We start from the raw sequence: 10,441 nt of genomic DNA, 5'->3' as shown, positions 1-10,441 counted from the left end.
ACCTTCAAAGTAAAGGTATCAACGCACCGAGACCGCAAAAGTACTGCGTTTTATCATAACAGGTGTACATTTGTACTTGATGCAATTATTATGAACGAAATCACGAGCCTTACCTTCTCCTCAGCATTACAGGCATCAGGCTTTTACTTTACTATCGATCCTTTGTTCAGCACTTTGCAGTTTATCTAACAGTAGGAGAACAACAATATACAACAATAGCACAACGACAACAATAAAATCAATTGTGTAATACAAAAAAACTTAAGCATTGTTGAATAACCTGACAGATATATATCTAACTTAAGTGGAAATTAAGATGAAGTTGATCCCCTTAAAATGAAGTCAAATGAAAACACTGTGCTTTTATTCTGAAGATAGAGTCTCATGACTTCCTGGATTTGTCCAGTTACGTCTGCGTCGCTTGACGCATTTGAGGAGCTTACCTGATCCCATATTTCCCACCATGCACTGCGACACCCGGGCTGGCCGTGATGTCCTGCCCGGCACAAGGCCACCTATCTGTCGGGGAGATGAACTGCCTGCAGGAGGAGACGGATCATCAATGACAGATTATCAATGACAAATAATTGATGACAGATTATTAATGACAATTTAATGACAGATTGTGAATGGTTGGTGGAGATATATCTATATAGTTTTTTACCCAATACTAACTATTTTCTATGTTCAAATGTAATTATATATACTATGCAAATATCCCTGCCTTTCTGTAAAGAGGACCTCCATTTAATGGATATCTCAATAAATAACAGATACTAATAGATATTAGATATATATTTATTATTTTTAACAATTCTGTCCCTGTGGTTAAATATCTAAGTGAGCGATCAGTTTTCAGTCTCTTCTTTGTACTGTCTTCAACTGCATATAGATGGAAAAAGATTTCCAAGTCATTGCATTCTTTTTTTTAATTTACATTAATAATTAATTCCACCTTTACTACATACAGTAGAAGAAAGGCGCCCTTCATTTGTAGTCATTTCGCATTTAGTTCACACTGGAGATGAAGAGAGGCCACCTACCACAACGGATCCACACTGACACTCCTCTGCACAGTCATTACTGAATACTCCAGAAAACGATCCAAAATATTACAGGAAACCATCAAATGCAGCTTCAGATGCAGGTTCCACTATCTCAAAGTACAGCTACACAGATTTAAACTGCTTTATCGATTACTCAGTATGATGTGCAGCTGAATTAGGAAGAAAAGATAAACTAGATTTGGTCGGTGGTGAAATGCAGCTCAGTAATAAGTTCTTGTATTTATGTACAACTTTGAGGTACTAGGTTTTATGCTTGAGTATTTTCATTTTATGTTACTCCATATTTCTACTTCACTACATTTTCAGAGGGAAATCTACTTTTATCTGGGAGCTGGAGTTATTCTTAAGATTACAATAAAATACATGATGAGTCTATAAAAACATGCAATGTTCCAGATTTAACTACCCAACAACACATAAAGTAGTTGTAATTACCTCCACCACTTGGTACAATATTAAAGAGCTGTTTACATGTTAATGCATCAATATTAATTATCAATAATATGAAAATGATAAAATTGTGACAGTGGCTGCTGTCATTTTCATTGTGGTACTCTTTGTACCCAAGTACATGATCTGAATGTTTCAACAACTGGATTTGGTTGGCAAATAATCAATATTAAAAGACTGTGATCAGGTCAGGCCTGAGCCCGGCAGGCCGGTTCAGTCATCCATCCATGCTGTGACTGCTGTTGGTGGAGTCTGAGTTTCTATAGGTGGCGCTTTCTCCCATTTTATCCATTGAGTCACAGAGCACGCAGAGAGCTAAAACTAGAGGGAGCTACTGTTATCTCCTCTACTTTGCACATACTTCACATATTCAGGCATGACCCCAGGATGGAGGTGTCACAAACGCCCCATTTTAAAAACTAATGAAATAAAATCACAGAGGGAGACAGTGAGCAGAGCAGAGAGAGAGTGAGAGAGAGAGAGAGTGTGTGTGTGTGTGTGTGTGTGTGTGTGTGTGTGTGTGTGTGTGTGTGTGTGTGTGACAGTTATATGAGCAGGTTGATGGACGGCTCAGCTGTCAGGTAGCAGAGAAGCACCAACAACTGACTGTGGTGGGCATGCCGGCAGGGCCCAGCCATATAAGGCCACCGGCCCCTGGGGAAACTCCTCCAGGCCTCTGTGCTTCCTGCTAACAACCCTCCAATACCTGCTGCTGGCCACATATTCACCTATAAGGGTCAGGGCCTGGGGTCGGGGTCTGATGATCAGGTTCTTCCTAAGTTTGAAAAAGTCACACCAATTCAGAGCAGGCTGCACGAGACGGCGGCTCGCAGATGAAATAAGAAGAGAGCACTTTGAAGCTTCTTCTCTCTGCAACTTCAAACTGAGGAGAGAGTTTTAGTTTCAGCTCCTAAACATATTATAGATCAGCTGATACAGATAAATACAATGTCTTGTATATAATAAAACAAGCCTGGGCTCTATGCAGTGTTCAATGTTGTAACAAAAATAGGATTTAAATCAGAAATTATCTGATAAAAAGCAGAAAACATAAGGAACCTGATAAATCAGATCATTGGGTTCCAGCTGGCGTTCGCTTGATAATACAACAAAATTATTTTAGTCTTTTGAGTCTTAACTGCAAGTCATACATAGAGGTTTGTTTCACAGCTGATCAAATGGACAACAGGCTGCCAGTCCCGTCCACACCCACAGGAGACAAGTGTTGCCAGGGAAATATGCAGACCATCAGCTGACAGCAGCAATAAGTCTGCAGACTCCCTGATATTAAAACGCTTATTATCATTAATGATGGACATAATTCAAAGTGTGAACAGTCTCTTACATTTGTCATAACCCCCTGGAGGACTTCAGCACTTTAGACAAACTGAGTCAATAAGTCCTGATCCTGAGCTGAGGCAGAGCAGCAGCAAGGGACGGGAGAAGAGGATTATGGGAAAATGATGGGGGTTTTTTTACATTTCAAAACCAGGAACACTTCCTCAGTCACCTCCTAAATAAAAGTCAGGAACCCACCTGAGGTCTTAGCTGATCCTCAAAGACATCAGTATGTTAGAGCTAGATATCATTAGAAGTAGCTCAATATACGGCTGCCACAATACTAGAACAATACTTTAAAGATTCTGTGCTTTGACAAATATAAACGTGTTCTTCTACAGACTTTTTACATTTAACAGAAAACATTTTATAACAGCCTCCTGCTTAAAACCAACATTCAGTCTAAAATTGGTAAAATCCCGATTGAAATCAGGAACTATCTGACAAAAAGATGGCGAATTTGACAGTTTTCACATTTCAGTATTTGATGCAAAGGACACATTACGGTCAATAAGAAAAAAACATGAAGGTTCAATATGAGTCTGCAGTAAGTGTAAGTTTAATGATTTAAAGCTGTAGTGGAGGATTGTGCAAGAAAAGCTAAATTTTCATGGCTCAGGATTTAAGATTCAATGATTCCAGTACAGACAAACACAGTGATATGAGCCTCTTTAAAAGAGCATCCAAAGTGACTTGGTTTTAGCTTGTGGGATCTATAGAGTGACTCTGTGAGCCATTTGCCATTTGACAGTATTAGTGTGAATGCTTCTCTCTGGGAATTGGACTTGTGACTTGGTGTCACTGAACCTTGCAGCGACATCACATATTACCCAGAAAGCTCTGCAGGTCAGAGCTCATTCTCTCCTCAACCTCTGACCCAGCTGCAGAAAATAGAAACCGCTTTATTTCTTCATCTGTCGTAGTGAAAATATTTATCATCGCTTTATTGACTACTGACCCTGAGAACACAACTGCTGCGTTTCTGTGAATTAAGCAGAGCTGAACCACTTATCTCAATGATTTCTTTTCTCAGTTAGAGATTTTATTTTTCTTGTTCCATTAAGTCACGCTGTGCATTTTCTTAAACACTGACTGTTCTCTAATGTTTGCAATAAGTTTGTCCAGACTGAAGAACAGAGGGGACACAAACTGAGTGAGCTGAGCCTCATTAAATCAGTTCAGCCCTCTGATAAACCCCCCTGACCTTCATAATGACCGTTAAGTCTCTGTTCTTAAGTACGGTATTATTGACTTGTTAACTTTTGGCTCAGTTTAACTGATTTTTCGTTTCCTGTTCTTCTTTTTATTTCTGCAAAACTCTTTTTCTTATTTATTTTAAAATGTAAAATGTATCACAACACTTTATCCCCTGGGATGTTTGATGTCTTATTTCTAATCACTTACTGATTTATTATAAATGAAACCTAGCTGTGTCAGATAAAGGTTATCTTTTTCCAATGGAGTTTGTCTTCACACACACACACACACACACCAGACTAATGAGACAGCACCTTGCAGTTGCAGAGCTGCTGCGTCCCAATCTGAGGACACATTAGCAGCACTGTCTATCATTACAATGTCAGCACTAAAAATAACACCATCATGACTGCATCCTTAATCATTTATCTGCTGCTGCCTCCTCCATTTTTAATTCACAGATAATACACTGAAGATCGGATCCTCGACAGAAAGGCGTCCACATGCAGCCGCCAAGAACGAATGATGGAAAATATTTATATTTTCTATTCAAGTCTGATGTTTTATCTGTATGTGTGTGTCTGTGGATGTGTCATGTTGTGGACACATAAATCTGTTTTTATAGTCAGAATGTGGGGTCTCACTTTCCTTATGGGGACAAAATGCAAGTCACCATAATGTACATCATTGAATTTTAGGGTGAGGCGGGGGTTAAGGTTGGGGTAACAGGTTAGGGTTAGGAGAGTGGTGGTTATGGTGAGTCTCCACTCTTATGAAAAAAGCACATGTGATTTATGAAAAGTAAAACAGCATTTCAACAAGTCATAACTTCACATAAAATAAGCACTTTGCTTGTGTTTCACATGTGATGTATTTGATAGTGTGTGTGTGTGTGCGTTTGTGTGTGTGTTGGGTTGGCTGCTAAGCACACAAAATGAGATCAATGCTGAGACGGGACAGGTGGTGCGATACAACACTGCTGCTGACGCCCAACAACAGCCGACAGACGGAAGGAGTGACGGTTCACTCTGCAGTCAGACGTATGCATGGTGGACATAATTGCACTGACATATGCATGTGGACTCACATGATCAAAACATGCAACACACACACACACACACACACACACACACACACACACACACACACACACACCTGGTTTATGTAACTTCAGTAACCTGTGCAGCGTTTCTGAGGAGCTTCATGTTGCAGATGATTTTATTTTCTTGCTGCCATTTTTTGGGCTCTTTCACTCGTGACAGTAGTGACGGCATGACACACGAAGTTGTGCACATGTGAGAAGATAAACATCACAAACAATGTGAGTTATTCCCTGGCATAATGTGTATGCTCTGTTCTGCTAGTCGTGGATTAGATCCCAACTCCTTCTCAATATAAATTTCATGAATGTGGTCAAGTGAAGGTGGAGGAACAGATGAATGGACGAAGGGATGGACGGAGAGACAGACAGACTGATAGCTGAGTCGATGCAATTCAATCAGGAGAACTGGTATTGGAGATTGGAGGACCTGGTGAGGCGGCACTAAAGATAGAAATCCACAGTTCACCCCCGACCGCATGTCCACCTCCCCCTCACGAGTTACCCAGGTAGATCATGTTTCATTGTAAAATCGCCACCATCACCTTCACAAAACACACACAAAACCTCAGAACAATTATCCAAAAATCAGATTTTTACAGCTGTCATCTTTCTAATGTTACTGGTTCGATTAATAAAGTATTGTCTTATTAATCACTATGAACATGAAAAGTGATAAATGTGCTGTGAACTGGACCAGAGCATCATCACACGTCCTGCTGGTGGTGACTTTTCATCATGTTTTGATGAATGAACTCTGCTATTTTCAGTTCTTTTGTTAAATGGTGTCAAATTCAGCGACACAGAATCACAGAAGCAGAAAACTGAAGCAACAGAACCAGAGATATCTTTTCCTTCCACACATTCCTCTGTCAAAACCTGGTGCCTACATTACCCACAATGCAACTCAGAGATTAGGAGCAGGCTGCAGAGGTCTGGTGAGCTCTTGTCTTTCTAAATCCACACTAGAGACAACAGATTTTTTTTTTCATTTTTAAACTCAATTTTTCAGATTTCACGTGGCCCCATTTGGAGCCACAAAAGGCTCCAAACAGACACAGTCGTTCTTCCCAACGTCTATGAACAGACTTTGAGGTGTAAAATCAAGCCTTTTCGTAACGTAAACCTGATTACATGTAGTACACAGGCTGTGACCAGCCGTCTACAGGTGAGTTAGCACAGGTAGGTCCAACTATCCTCCCCATCCACAACAGATTTGTATAAACAGTATAAATATAATTAGCAGATAAAGTTGCAATCAAACAAAGAAATAGTCGTCACAAAACCTGAAATATTTTCTTCAGCTTTCATTTATTCAGTGTTGTGCCCCACATCTCATCATCACTCCGGGTCATTCAACCCTGCTCATTCACAGAGGGACAGACTGAACATGCACACATCGGCAGAGTCATCTTACAAATGCCCGGCTCTATTTGTGGGCTCCTTAACTGTTAACATGATTTTTACCAGCTTTGGTTCAGGACTCGAGTCTGAAATAAATTCTGACCTCAGTCCAGGTCAAACTTGAGGAATCCAAAGAAGGCGTGAGGGCTGTGGCTGTTTCCTGAGCGCTTTCATAAGAGAAACACCTCCCCCTGAGTTTAGGAAGTCATGTCTTCACATGTGGGGTTAAGAGATGAGTTTATATCAACATGAGTTCAGTCTTTGATAGACAGTGTCATGATGAAATCAAACAACAATTAAAATTCAGGAAAAAGACCACACGTTGAATTTCATCTGTTTCATTTCACTCTCTTCTCTCTCAGGAAGCACAAGGACAAATTCCAGAGCAATAAGATGCTGGATGATGTAGATAAAAACATCACAAATGTGCATCAGTGGGAGCCGTCAGTGGGCGAGACTGCCAGTTGTTCCTGGCAACACCCATGTGTGAACGTGTGAATGCATGTAACCCTCAACTGCTCCCTCAGGCCTTCGCCGTGAATAAGAATCTGCATACAGACTGCATGCAAGGTTTGTAAGTTACTGCATATGTGCCTCAATGAGTGCGGTCATCTATGAATCAGGATGCATAACTGACAAAAACCAAAAAACTTGGACAACAGCAGTTTGTGATTTCAGCAGAATTCAAGATCAATGTCTTCTTGAATTCTGCAAAACAACATTAACTGCTTGAATATAACAAGATCCTGCATGTGTGTGTGTGCTTCCTTACACACAATGATTCGACATGCTCGACAGTGATCAACATCAAGGGAACAATTTCAACAGGTTCAAACTACAGTCTAACGATTTCAGCTTCAGAGGTTGTGTCCAATGCAAGACTGTTGTAAATAACTTTTGGAAAGTTTCCACCACCTGCGTGCACGTATGCATGCACACGTGTGCAAATGCACACAAACAAACTCACAGATCAGACTGTGTAAACCAGTTCCTCCCTCGTCCTGCTGCCACATACGAATCAGAACAACTTTACACCTCTTCTAACAACACACAGACAACAGAAAACAAAACCGATTATTAAAGTTAATTTTATGTTCTTTAGTAACAAACAAGGATTCAAGCAGGTGATTTTTTTTTTGCACACTCTGCTCATGCGATTGAGAATCATTAGAAATGATTCACACAGTGTTCCTGGTTACATAACTGTCCTTGGTGCCTGTTTCCCTGGGGCAGCTGCAGGGTTCTGAGGCTGGTGGGGGGTGGTATGTGTGTGTGTGTTTGTGTGTGTGTGTGGGGAGTGCTGGGAGATTGAATGACAGTCTAAACTGGGATACTGGATCTGCGCCACAGTGGCATACAAGCAACAGAACTAACTGGTCTGAATGGACAGAAGACACACACAGCACATATCACACGTCAGTCAGCATGACCTTTGAGTTCCACCGATGGGGGTGTGTGGGTAAAGGATGCAGTGGAGGGTTAGACTATACTTTCACAGGTAAAATAGAGTTTATACAGACTTTTTAAGTCCTTGATGGCATAAGTGAAATGATATTTTCAAGATAAATCTTAAATCTGTCTCCATCCTGCATGGTTTCTACTTTCTAGAGATCATTAACTAGATTTTATCGTTTGTCCCTAATTACAAGGTTCTGTTAATGTGGCTGCTTCTGTCATTTCGTGCACACTCGCTGTTCTGGTAAAGAGAAGGTGTGTGTGTTTGTGTGTTCATGCATATGTTCACTGTGGCTGCAGCAACACAGGGAGACTAATTTGGATTTCGTGTGAGTGGACGGTGAGGCCACAGCTGTGAAACTGGAGCCTGAGTGTTGAATTTGAGCAAAGGAGCAGAGACTCTGAATCCCCACACTCATGAACACAACAGTCATCTGGCAGCTGAGAGGATGGATACAGCCATAAACACGCACACACACACCTGCAGTGTGTGTGCTGTGTGTCAGTATGTGCTGGGTGCATGAGAGCACATATTACGTTTATCACATATCTTAATTAAAGCTGAGAAAAATCCAACAGGTGTAGAGCAGAGCAGAGCAGAGAGCTGAGATATGAAATGACACCTGTGGCTCATGAAACAGGTGGTGCAGTAATTCCAGTGGCCTTTCTAATCTTGTATGTTTTGGGAATTCTTGATGTTTTGGTTCCTCTGTTTTCCAGTCAAACCACCTCCTCCTTTATCTGCACACACACACAGAAATACAAGGTCTGTCTTGTAGTTGCTTTCTCCACCCAAATTTCCCAGCAGATTTAAGGTTAAACACCAGCATTTTCCTGAGGAAAAGGAAAGAAGTGCTTTGCGAACAAGGACAAATAAAACATCGGGATACAGGATGCAGATTTTTATCTTTTACAGTGAAGCCTGCTGCAGGTATTGACCAGATACCAGACGGTAAAAAAGAATTCATCTATTTACTTTTGTGTGTTGCCAGTGAACTATGCATACCTGTATTTTACCACTGTTCATTATTGTTATTTATATTGTTGCTTAGTTTTGGGGATATAGGGGTTTGTGGGGTGGGTTGAGGGGTTAATGTATGTTTAAAAGTTATAATTTAGTTTTTAATGTTGTTGTTTTTTAATGTTTTTCATCTCTTGTATTTGATGTCTTGTGTGAAAAATGAAAACTGAATGAATTGTTTTGAAACACTATAATGAAACCTGCAGAAATATCTGACCTCTAGTTTCTGTTGTGTTTTAGGGAAACCTGAATCATATGTGAGACTGCTGTCTGCGTCACAGTGCACCTCCTGCAATTTCTACTTTGTCACATGATGTGTGTGTGATTTAATATCTGTCGGCGGGTAGATTACTGAGGCCTATCACACTACCAGAGGGGGGTAATGGTGCTGGCACTCATACAGTACAGAGCTGGACTCGAGGTTTTACAGTCAGACCTGACTCTGAGTACAAACCTCTGCGAGGCCAGACTTGACTAACGGCCTTTTGCGCCAGATACAAAGCGATTCTAAGAAGAAGACCAGCTGGGAAAGCTCACACATCCTCACATGTTTTGAAAAAAGATACAAAGATGATTTGTACGCAAGAAGGCAAGATCCACATCCAACATGCCAAATATCTGAAGTTTAGACAGCCTGTCACTATGCATCACTGCATGACATTTAACACAGGCAGCAGTAACACATATCTTAAACTCACACATGCAGACATCTCCACTTAGCAAATTGGTAGGTGTGAGGGCCACAGCTCAGTGTAATCCAATCTGTAATCTTCAATATTACCGTGATGTAATCTAAGACAAAGTGGTTATTTTGACTGCTCGATATGATGGCAGACAGAAGTGCAGCTACTCTGCTTCAGCGACTCAGCGGGGAAACATGGACGTGCCTGCACTGACGTGTCTAAACCATCAGAGCACCTGACCAGGTGAAAGCAGGTGAAACTCTCGGTCCCTCATCAAAATAAAGCTGCACGCGGTCACCCTCTCCCCTGAAAGCAATCCTATTTAAATCACAGCAAAGACGATACATGAATGTTAAGCATCATTAACATTTTTAAAGCCATGTTTGATTTATCTTTTGTTAAAAACTGTTAATTTGGTTGGGTGTTTGCCTTTATGGAGGGACGAGGGTGGGGAACTCTTCATACTCTTTTTTTGTGGCTGTTTACACACAAATAATAACAGATTGAGTTAATGTCTTTTAAATCTTAGAAAGCTTGTGAGGTGGTGCTTATATAATCACAATGCAAATGACAAGAAGGAGAAAACTTTCACGTTCTTTAAAGTTTGCATTCAATCTCATTTTACTCTGCAGTGCAGACTGGACACGTTTCTCTTTCTGAAAAATAAATAAAGTTTGTCTCACTGTAACTCACTCTGGGCAAACACTGACCACAGCGAGGCTGCAAA

The sequence above is a fragment of the Chelmon rostratus genome, chromosome 7 (genome assembly GCF_017976325.1).
Source record: "Chelmon rostratus isolate fCheRos1 chromosome 7, fCheRos1.pri, whole genome shotgun sequence".
Taxonomy (NCBI): domain Eukaryota; kingdom Metazoa; phylum Chordata; class Actinopteri; order Chaetodontiformes; family Chaetodontidae; genus Chelmon; species Chelmon rostratus.
Note: the sequence above shows the minus strand (reverse complement) of the source record.